The sequence below is a fragment of the Poromitra crassiceps genome (genome assembly GCF_964638095.1).
Source record: "Poromitra crassiceps genome assembly, chromosome: 1".
Classification (NCBI taxonomy): Eukaryota; Metazoa; Chordata; class Actinopteri; order Beryciformes; family Melamphaidae; genus Poromitra; species Poromitra crassiceps.
The window spans coordinates 50,651,020-50,661,392 of NC_139623.1; positions in this window are offsets into that span (position 1 = coordinate 50,651,020).

The following is a 10,373-nucleotide window of genomic DNA, read 5'->3' on the forward strand; positions in this document are numbered from 1 at the left end:
CCAGCAATATATTACCGCCAAACACTGATGACATGTAACAAAGGTGCGGGCTAGATTCGAGCCCGGGGCGTTTACGTGGTCCGGGCCAACGGGACGCCCGCAGTGCCGGAATTTAAAATCTTCATCCCTTTCCCATCACCGACAAAAGAAAGCCTTAACCTCCCTCCACTCAGAAATATCTCAGTTCGGCGCCTGACAGCTCAAGCTTGATTCATTTTCACGCATGTACATATTTGGATTGGATCCCTGTCAAAAACAATTATAATGGTTCCCCCAGGATGTCTGCTCCCCTTCGGAGAGGCGTCTGTTGTCAAGCCTGCTTGGATGGTTTTCCGGAGTCGGGGTGTCCACATATGTGCCTGATTAGCACAACAATAAGGCCTAGCGCCCCTGACTTAATGAGACGGCATCTTCAGCCCGGGCTGAGGGCCACGCCAACAAAGACGCTATACAACCACCGCACAAGTGTTTTCCCCCTCATCCATTTGGCAGCCGAAGAGAGAAAAACTGAGGTGATGAACACATTTTTAGTAAAAAAAAAAGTCCAAAACACACACAAAATATTAGCCAAACATTTTGTGTTAGTGCTTCTTATCTTGACAACTTGGTTCTTTGTGAACCTGGAGAATCAAACCTGGAGAATCAAACCTGGAATTGAACAACCCGTTCTCACCCCCAACTCGTCAAACACATCTGGTCAGGAGGATTCCTTGGCGCCACTTTTTTAACGCACTGGGTACCCATTTTTCAACAAAGTGCAGGGTAGTCCAATAGACTTCTATAGAACTCCCCCAATCTGGAGGGTAGTCCAATAGACTTCTATAGAACTCCCACAATGTGCAGGGTAGTCCAATAGACTTATATAGAACTCCCCCAATGTGCAGGGTAGTCCAATAGACTTCTATTGAACTCCCCCAATGTGCAGGGTAGTCCAATAGACTTCTACAACTCCCACAAAGTGCAGGGTAGTCCAATAGACTTCTATAGAACTCCCACAATGTGCAGGGTAGTCCAATAGACTTCTATAGAACTCCTCCAATGTGCAGGGTAGTCCAATAGACTTCTATAGAACTCCCCCAATGTGCAGGGTAGTCCAATAGACTTCTATAGAACTCCCCCAATGTGCAGGGTAGTCCAATAGACTTCTATAGAACTCCCCCAATCTGCAGGGTAGTCCAATAGACTTCTATAGAACTCCCACAACGTGCAGGGTAGTCAAATATACTTCTATAGAACTCCCCCAATGTGCAGGGTAGTCCAATAGACTTCTATAGAACTCCCACAACGTGCAGGGTAGTCCAATAGACTTCTATAGGACTCCCACAACGTGCAGGGTAGTCCAATAGACTTCTATTGAACTCCCCCAATGTGCAGGGTAGTCCAATAGACTTCTATAGAACTCCCCCAATGTGCAGGGTAGTCCAATAGACTTCTATAGAACTCCCCCAATGTGCAGGGTAGTCCAATAGACTTCTATAGAACTCCCACAAAGTGCAGGGTAGTCCAATAGACTTCTACAGAACTCCCCCAATGTGCAGGGTACTCCAATAGACTTCTATAGAACTCCCCCAATGTGCAGGGTAGTCCAATAGACTTCTATTGAACTCCCCCAATGTGCAGGGTAGTCCAATAGACTTCTATACAACTCCCACAAAGTGCAGGGTAGTCCAATAGACTTCTATATAACTCCCACAATGTGCAGGGTAGTCCAATAGACTTCTATAGAACTCCCCCAATGTGCAGGGTAGTCCAATAGACTTCTATAGAACTCCCCCAATGTGCAGGGTAGTCCAATAGACTTCTATAGAACTCCCCCAATCTGCAGGGTAGTCCAATAGACTTCTATAGAACTCCCACAACGTGCAGGGTAGTCCAATAGACTTCTATAGAACTCCCCCAATGTGCAGGGTAGTCCAATAGACTTCTACAGAACTCCCACAACGTGCAGGGTAGTCCAATAGACTTCTATAGGACTCCCACAACGTGCAGGGTAGTCCAATAGACTTCTATTGAACTCCCCCAATGTGCAGGGTAGTCCAATAGACTTCTATAGAACTCCCCCAATGTGCAGGGTAGTCCAATAGACTTCTATAGAACTCCCCCAATGTGCAGGGTAGTCCAATAGACTTCTATAGAACTCCCACAAAGTGCAGGGTAGTCCAATAGACTTCTACAGAACTCCCCCAATGTGCAGGGTACTCCAATATACTTCTATAGAACTCCCCCAATGTGCAGGGTAGTCCAATAGACTTCTATTGAACTCCCCCAATGTGCAGGGTAGTCCAATAGACTTCTATACAACTCCCACAAAGTGCAGGGTAGTCCAATAGACTTCTATATAACTCCCACAATGTGCAGGGTAGTCCAATAGACTTCTATAGAACTCCCCCAATGTGCAGGGTAGTCCAATAGACTTCTATAGAACTCCCCCAATGTGCAGGGTAGTCCAATAGACTTCTATAGAACTCCCCCAATCTGCAGGGTAGTCCAATAGACTTCTATAGAACTCCCACAATGTGCAGGGTAGTCCAATAGACTTCTATAGAACTCCCCCAATGTGCAGGGTAGTCCAATAGACTTCTACAGAACTCCCACAACGTGCAGGGTAGTCCAATAGACTTCTATAGGACTCCCACAACGTGCAGGGTAGTCCAATAGACTTCTATTGAACTCCCCCAATGTGCAGGGTAGTCCAATAGACTTCTATATTACTCCCCCAATGTGCAGGGTAGTCCAATAGACTTCTATAGAACTCCCCAATGTGCAGGGTAGTCCAATAGACTTCTATAGAACTCCCACAAAGTGCAGGGTAGTCCAATAGACTTCTATATAACTCCCACAATGTGCAGGGTAGTCCAATAGACTTCTATATAACTCTTCCAATGTGCAGGGTAGTCCAATAGACTTCTATAGAACTCCCCCAATGTGCAGGGTAGTCCAATAGACTTCTATAGAACTCCACCAATGTGCAGGGTAGTCCAATAGACTTCTATAGAACTCCCCCAATGTGCAGGGTAGTCCAATAGACTTCTATTGAACTCCCACAACGTGCAGGGTTGTCCAATAGACTTATATAGAACTCCCCCAATGTGCAGGGTAGTCCAATATACTTCTACAGAACTCCCCCAATGTGCAGGGTACTCCAATAGACTTCTATAGAACTCCCACAAAGTGCAGGGTAGTCCAATAGACTTCTATAGAACTCCCACAATGTGCAGGGTAGTCCAATAGACTTCTATATAACTCCCCCAATGTGCAGGGTAGTCCAATAGACTTATATAGAACTCCCCCAATGTGCAGGGTAGTCCAATAGACTTCTATAGAACTCCCCCAATGTGCAGGGTAGTCCAATAGACTTCTACAGAACTCCCCCAATGTGCAGGGTACTCCAATAGACTTCTATAGAACTCCCACAAAGTGCAGGGTAGTCCAATAGACTTCTATAGAATTCCCACAATGTGCAGGGTAGTCCAATATACTTCTATAGAACTCCCCCAATGTGCAGGGTAGTCCAATAGACTTCTCTAGAACTCCCCCAATGTGCAGGGTAGTCCAATAGACTTCTATAGAACTCCCTCAATGTGCAGGGTAGTCCAATAGACTTCTATAGAACTCCCCCAATGTGCAGGGTAGTCCAATAGACTTCTATAGAACTCCCCCAATGTGCAGGGTAGTCCAATAGACTTCTACAGAACTCCCACAACGTGCAGAGTAGTCCAATATAATTCTATAGAACTCCCACAATGTGCAGGGTAGTCCAATAGACTTCTATAGAACTCCCACAACATACAGGGTAGTCCAATAGACTTCTATAGAACTCCCACAATGTGCAGGGTAGTCCAATAGACTTCTATATAACTCCCCCAATGTGCAGGGTAGTCCAATAGACTTATATAGAACTCCCCCAATGTGCAGGGTAGTCCAATAGACTTCTATAGAACTCCCCCAATGTGCAGGGTAGTCCAATAGACTTCTACAGAACTCCCCCAATGTGCAGGGTACTCCAATAGACTTCTATAGAACTCCCCCAATGTGCAGGGTAGTCCAATAGACTTCTATTGAACTCCCCCAATGTGCAGGGTAGTCCAATAGACTTCTATACAACTCCCACAAAGTGCAGGGTAGTCCAATAGACTTCTATATAACTCCCACAATGTGCAGGGTAGTCCAATAGACTTCTATAGAACTCCTCCAATGTGCAGGGTAGTCCAATAGACTTCTATAGAACTCCCCCAATGTGCAGGGTAGTCCAATAGACTTCTATAGAACTCCCCCAATGTGCAGGGTAGTCCAATAGACTTCTATAGAACTCCCCCAATCTGCAGGGTAGTCCAATAGACTTCTATAGAACTCCCACAACGTGCAGGGTAGTCCAATAGACTTCTATAGAACTCCCCCAATGTGCAGGGTAGTCCAATAGACTTCTATAGAACTCCCACAACGTGCAGGGTAGTCCAATAGACTTCTATAGGACTCCCACAACGTGCAGGGTAGTCCAATAGACTTCTATTGAACTCCCCCAATGTGCAGGGTAGTCCAATAGACTTCTATAGAACTCCCCCAATGTGCAGGGTAGTCCAATAGACTTCTATAGAACTCCCCCAATGTGCAGGGTAGTCCAATAGACTTCTATCGAACTCCCACAAAGTGCAGGGTAGTCCAATAGACTTCTATATAACTCCCACAATGTGCAGGGTAGTCCAATAGACTTCTATAGAACTCCTCCAATGTGCAGGGTAGTCCAATAGACTTCTATAGAACTCCCCCAATGTGCAGGGTAGTCCAATAGACAACTCCCCCAATGTGCAGGGTAGTCCAATAGACTTCTATAGAACTCCCCCAATGTGCAGGGTAGTCCAATAGACTTCCATAGAACTCCCCCAATGTGCAGGGTAGTCCAATAGACTTCTATTGAACTCCCACAACGTGCAGGGTAGTCCAATAGACTTATATAGAACTCCCCCAATGTGCAGGGTAGTCCAATAGACTTCTACATAACTCCCCCAATGTGCAGGGTACTCCAATAGACTTCTATAGAACTCCCACAAAGTGCAGGGTAGTCCAATAGACTTCTATAGAACTCCCACAATGTGCAGGGTAGTCCAATAGACTTCTATATAACTCCCCCAATGTGCAGGGTAGTCCAATAGACTTATATAGAACTCCCCCAATGTGCAGGGTAGTCCAATAGACTTCTACAGAACTCCCCCAATGTGCAGGGTACTCCAATAGACTTCTATAGAACTCCCACAAAGTGCAGGGTAGTCCAATAGACTTCTATAGAATTCCCACAATGTGCAGGGTAGTCCAATATACTTCTATAGAACTCCCCCAATGTGCAGGGTAGTCCAATAGACTTCTCTAGAACTCCCCCAATGTGCAGGGTAGTCCAATAGACTTCTATAGAACTCCCTCAATGTGCAGGGTAGTCCAATAGACTTCTATAGAACTCCCCCAATGTGCAGGGTAGTCCAATAGACTTCTATAGAACTCCCCCAATGTGCAGGGTAGTCCAATAGACTTCTACAGAACTCCCACAACGTGCAGAGTAGTCCAATATAATTCTATAGAACTCCCACAATGTGCAGGGTAGTCCAATAGACTTCTATATAACTCCCACATCCGTTCAGACGCAGCCCACCCTCTAAGCTCGGAGTACAGGCTCCTTCCTTCAGGTCGTCGACTGTGTGCCCCACGGGCCACAAAAAATAGGCACAAGTTCTCCTTTGTCCCTGTCTCCATTCGAGCATTGAACGCTGCTGAGGGAAGGCATTGATGGTTTAGTGTTTTATTATCATTTTTTACTTTCAGCCTCCGCCGCTGTTTGTATTGTTTTATTGTTTCTATTGATTTTATGGTTTCTATTATTTTATTGCTTTTATTGTTTTTAACTATTGATTTATCTTTCCTTACTTTGTGCACTTTACTGGCCATTTGTGCACTTTATTCTACTACCTCACTTTACCGGTCGCTGCGTGTCTGCACTTTACTGATCGCTGTGCACTTTATGGATCGCTGTGCACTTTACCGATCGCTGTGCACTTTACCGATCGCTGTGCACTTTACCGATCGCTGTGCACTTTAATGCTACCTTGCACATTATCGGTCATTGTGTGCCACAAACAAGGTCCTTGATGTTTTATTTAGCCTTTTATTTATTTTAACTATAGGCATGTAACATTTAACATGCTACTTGTGTTGTTTCTTGTCAATGTTCTTATTTGTATGTCTATATGCTGCAACTCAATTTGCCCTTTGGGACACTAATAAACTTGAACTTGAACTTGAACAACATGCAGGGTAGTCCAATGGACTTCTATAGAACTCCCACAATGTGCAGGGTAGTCCAATAGACTTCTATATAACTCCCCCAATGTGCAGGGTAGTCCAATAGACTTATATAGAACTCCCCCAATGTGCAGGGTAGTCCAATAGACTTCTATAGAACTCCCCCAATGTGCAGGTGTAACGGCGTTGTGTAGGTGGTACTTGCAGCAACCCATGTTAAGGGCTTGTCCAGGGGTGGATTCAAACTGCCGACCTTCGGCTTGGGAGTCCAGCGTGTTAACCGCAACACCAAGAGAGCTAGCTCCCTTGGCGGAGCTGGTTAACATGCCTTTATACCTGGGGAGTGAGTTTAACCAATCCACTCGCTACCACTCGGGACTCACGAGGAATCCGCGCTGATTCAACTCGGTTACACAGGGTAGTCCAATAGACTTCTACAGAACTCCCCCAATGTGCAGGGTACTCCAATAGACTTCTATAGAACTCCCACAACGTGCAGGGTAGTCCAATAGACTTCTATAGAATTCCATACAATGTGCAGGGTAGTCCAATATACTTCTATAGAACTCCCCCAATGTGCAGGGTAGTCCAATAGACTTCTATAGAACTCCCCCAATGTGCAGGGTAGTCCAATAGACTTCTCTAGAACTCCCCCAATGTGCAGGGTAGTCCAATAGACTTCTATAGAACTCCCTCAATGTGCAGGGTAGTCCAATAGACTTCTATAGAACTCCCCCAATGTGCAGGGTAGTCCAATAGACTTCTATAGAACTCCCCCAATGTGCAGGGTAGTCCAATAGACTTCTACAGAACTCCCACAACGTGCAGAGTAGTCCAATATAATTCTATAGAACTCCCACAATGTGCAGGGTAGTCCAATAGACTTCTATATAACTCCCACAACATGCAGGGTAGTCCAATAGATTTCCAATAGAGTCCTAGAAACACAGACGGACGTGTGGGGAGTGAGAATGTGTTGGTAGAAACACAGACGGACGTGGAGCCAAACGAATACGTTAGCGCAGTGGTTCTCAAATTCTTTCACATGAAGAAACTAAACTGACAAAAATTAGACCACGGACCCCCATTCGATAATAACATTGATGCTTTTAGATGTTTTATTACAGAAAGAGTATAAAACCCTTTTGGCTGGGGACCCCCTGGAACCCCCTCAAGGACCCCTGGGGGTCCCCGGACCCCGATTTGAGAACCACTGCGTTAGCGACCGCCATGCAGGCAGATTAGAGGGGGAAGCTGCCGTACGTCACACAGACAGTCTGTTAATTTACACGTACGCTCGTGATGCTCTGCTTTCAAACGTCCAATTACTCCAAAACTCTCGCATCTGTGTCGGCCGTGCAGCCTCTTGTTAGGGAAGGTGTTTGGGTTAAATTAAAGAGAAGATACAGTCAAATACACACATAAACACACACACACGCACACGCACACACACACACACACACACACACACACACAAATATAGTGTTACTACATTCTGCATCTCTAAGTGCAAGTGGCACTTTGGCTGACGCTGCAGCTCACAGACAACAGTGGTCATCGTGCCACACACTCAGATGGCCGAAAATAGATCAAGTATTTTGATACAAATTACAAATACTTGCTAATTTTTTTTTATCACAATACAAATACAAAATACTGGTCTGAAAAATGTATTTGAAATACAAATAATGTATGTATTTTGTATTTTGAAAATACATAAAAATACATTTTATAAAAACTGATAAAGAGCTGCAACAATTAGTCAATTCATAGATTCATTGCTAAATATTACATTAATTGCCTATTTTGACGATCTATTAATCATTTTGAGCCATTTCTTTAAGGAAATCATTCTCGTAATTCTCTGATTCTCGCTTCTCAAATGTGACATTTTCTGGTTTCTTTAGATGGTAAATCATCTCTTTAGTCCTCTGTGACAGTATTCTCCTTTGTGTACGCTCTAACCCACTACAGTTCTTCAATTTCAGTTTTAGCTGTTTTTCAGCACAGCTAATTTCTCCCTCACTTCAGCTGTTAATCACCTTCTGTGAGGGCTTTTGACTTATAGGCAGCATTTCTACATGTTAACCTCAAGTTCTGGAACTTTATGTTTAGCCCAGATATCTGACATCATAACAGTATCCCTGGAGATGATGCGCCATGGCTGCATTTATGGAAATCGCCGGCTCCACGGGCTCCAAAAATCGTGACTGACAGACAGAGAGACACCGCCCACCCACCTACCTAGTAGGCGCCATCGTGCAACTGTGCGCCATCGGCTCATACTACATCAGACTTGCTCGAGTGACATCACTGATGACATCACAACTGCCTGAGTGACATCACAGTTGAGCAAACATTTGCCGGAGTTACATCACTGATGACATCACAATTGCTCGAGTAACATCACTGATGACATCACAATTGCTCAAGTGACATCACTGATGACATCACAATCGTGACCCACACTGCCGCCACACACACCGCCACCCACTTAGCCAATTATATTAATTGTGTCTCTCTAAACTGGTTAGAACATGCAGTAAGCCATTTCATTTGCAGATAGGCCAGTGCATGCAATATCTACGGTAAATCAATTTATATTAGTAATTTATCTCTGGGGGAATTTCCACCAATACAAGGCTTCATACTAGTTTAGACAAAGAAGTGATGTGAAGTCAGACTCAAGACCCACCCTACTCTGCCTCTGATTTGTGGTTGAGTTTGTTCTGAGGGTAAGCCAATCAGAGGCTGAGTAGAAGTGACAAGTCACATTGTGTTTTTTTTCTCCACAGTTTAAACCTGTGTCAATGTTAAAATTGTGTCAATTTGAGAATAAAATGACATAACATTAAAGAAGAAAGTATTTTATGTATTTAAAATACACAAAATACAAGGTCTGAAAGTATTTTGATACAAATTACATCTTATTCCAGCCAAATACAAATGACAAAATACACAAATCTATTTGAAATATGTATTTTAAATACATGTATTTAAAATACTGCCCATCTCTGCACACACTGATAGCCTGTGTGTGTGTGTGTGTGTGTGTGTGTGTGTGTGTGTGTGTGTGTGTGTGTGTGTGTGTGTGCATGTGCACATGCAGTGCTTGTGTGTGTGTGTGTGTGTGTGTGTGTGTGTGTGTGTGTGTGTGTGTGTGTGTGTGTGTGTGTGTGTGTGTGTGTGTGTGTGTGTGTGTGTGTGTGTGTGTGTGTGTGTGCAGGCACAGCTGCAGGATTTTTTCTAAAGGAGGGCTTTGGGGATGATTGACCAATGGGTGGGGGTGCTATTAGAAAATGCAAAATTTTCATGACTTCAGAGTTACTTTATAATGAAGTTCCTTTTTTTTCTTCCAATAAACGCAGATGGCACACAGCACATTCAAAATACAATTTCATTAGGGGCTGGAACCCCTATTGTATTTGCTATGTTTGTTTCTTTCTTATTCTTCTTCTTTTCCTTCCATAAAACTGTGTATAAAAACACAGAAACCCTAAGGCCCACGCTAAACAAATTTTGCACCTATAGGCTAGAAAACTCACTCATTACTCAAAAACAAAAAATTACACCAATCTACCAAAGTTTAGCGATATTACCAACACCTCATTTCTTATTTTTTAACCATCCATTTAGGGCCAGATGGTTATCTGGAGGTCAGCAGTTGATACCAATCTACCAAATTCCCATTCAAGCCCCTTCGAGGGCCAATAGGCTTGACATCATACCACTGGGCCAATCCTTGAAATTTGGCCCAATGACAGATATGACAGATATTCATTCTATATTCTATATAATTGAATTTGGCAAAATAATATTTAAAGAACAATAGCTATAGCCTACAAGTGACCACAAGTCAATTACAAAAATGTCTTTCTCATGCAAAGGTTAAAGATTTAAGGACCGGGGCACTGCCCGTTGGGGGTCATCCCTATGTTCCCTCAGCCCCACATTCCCTCAGCCCTATGTTTCCTCAGCATCAGGGTTAGGTATGCAAAATGTATTTCATCCCCAGTATGGCAAAGGCATGTCCCGCCCACTGTGCCTCTGATTGGGTTAGGTTTAGGCATTTGGAGTGATTATTG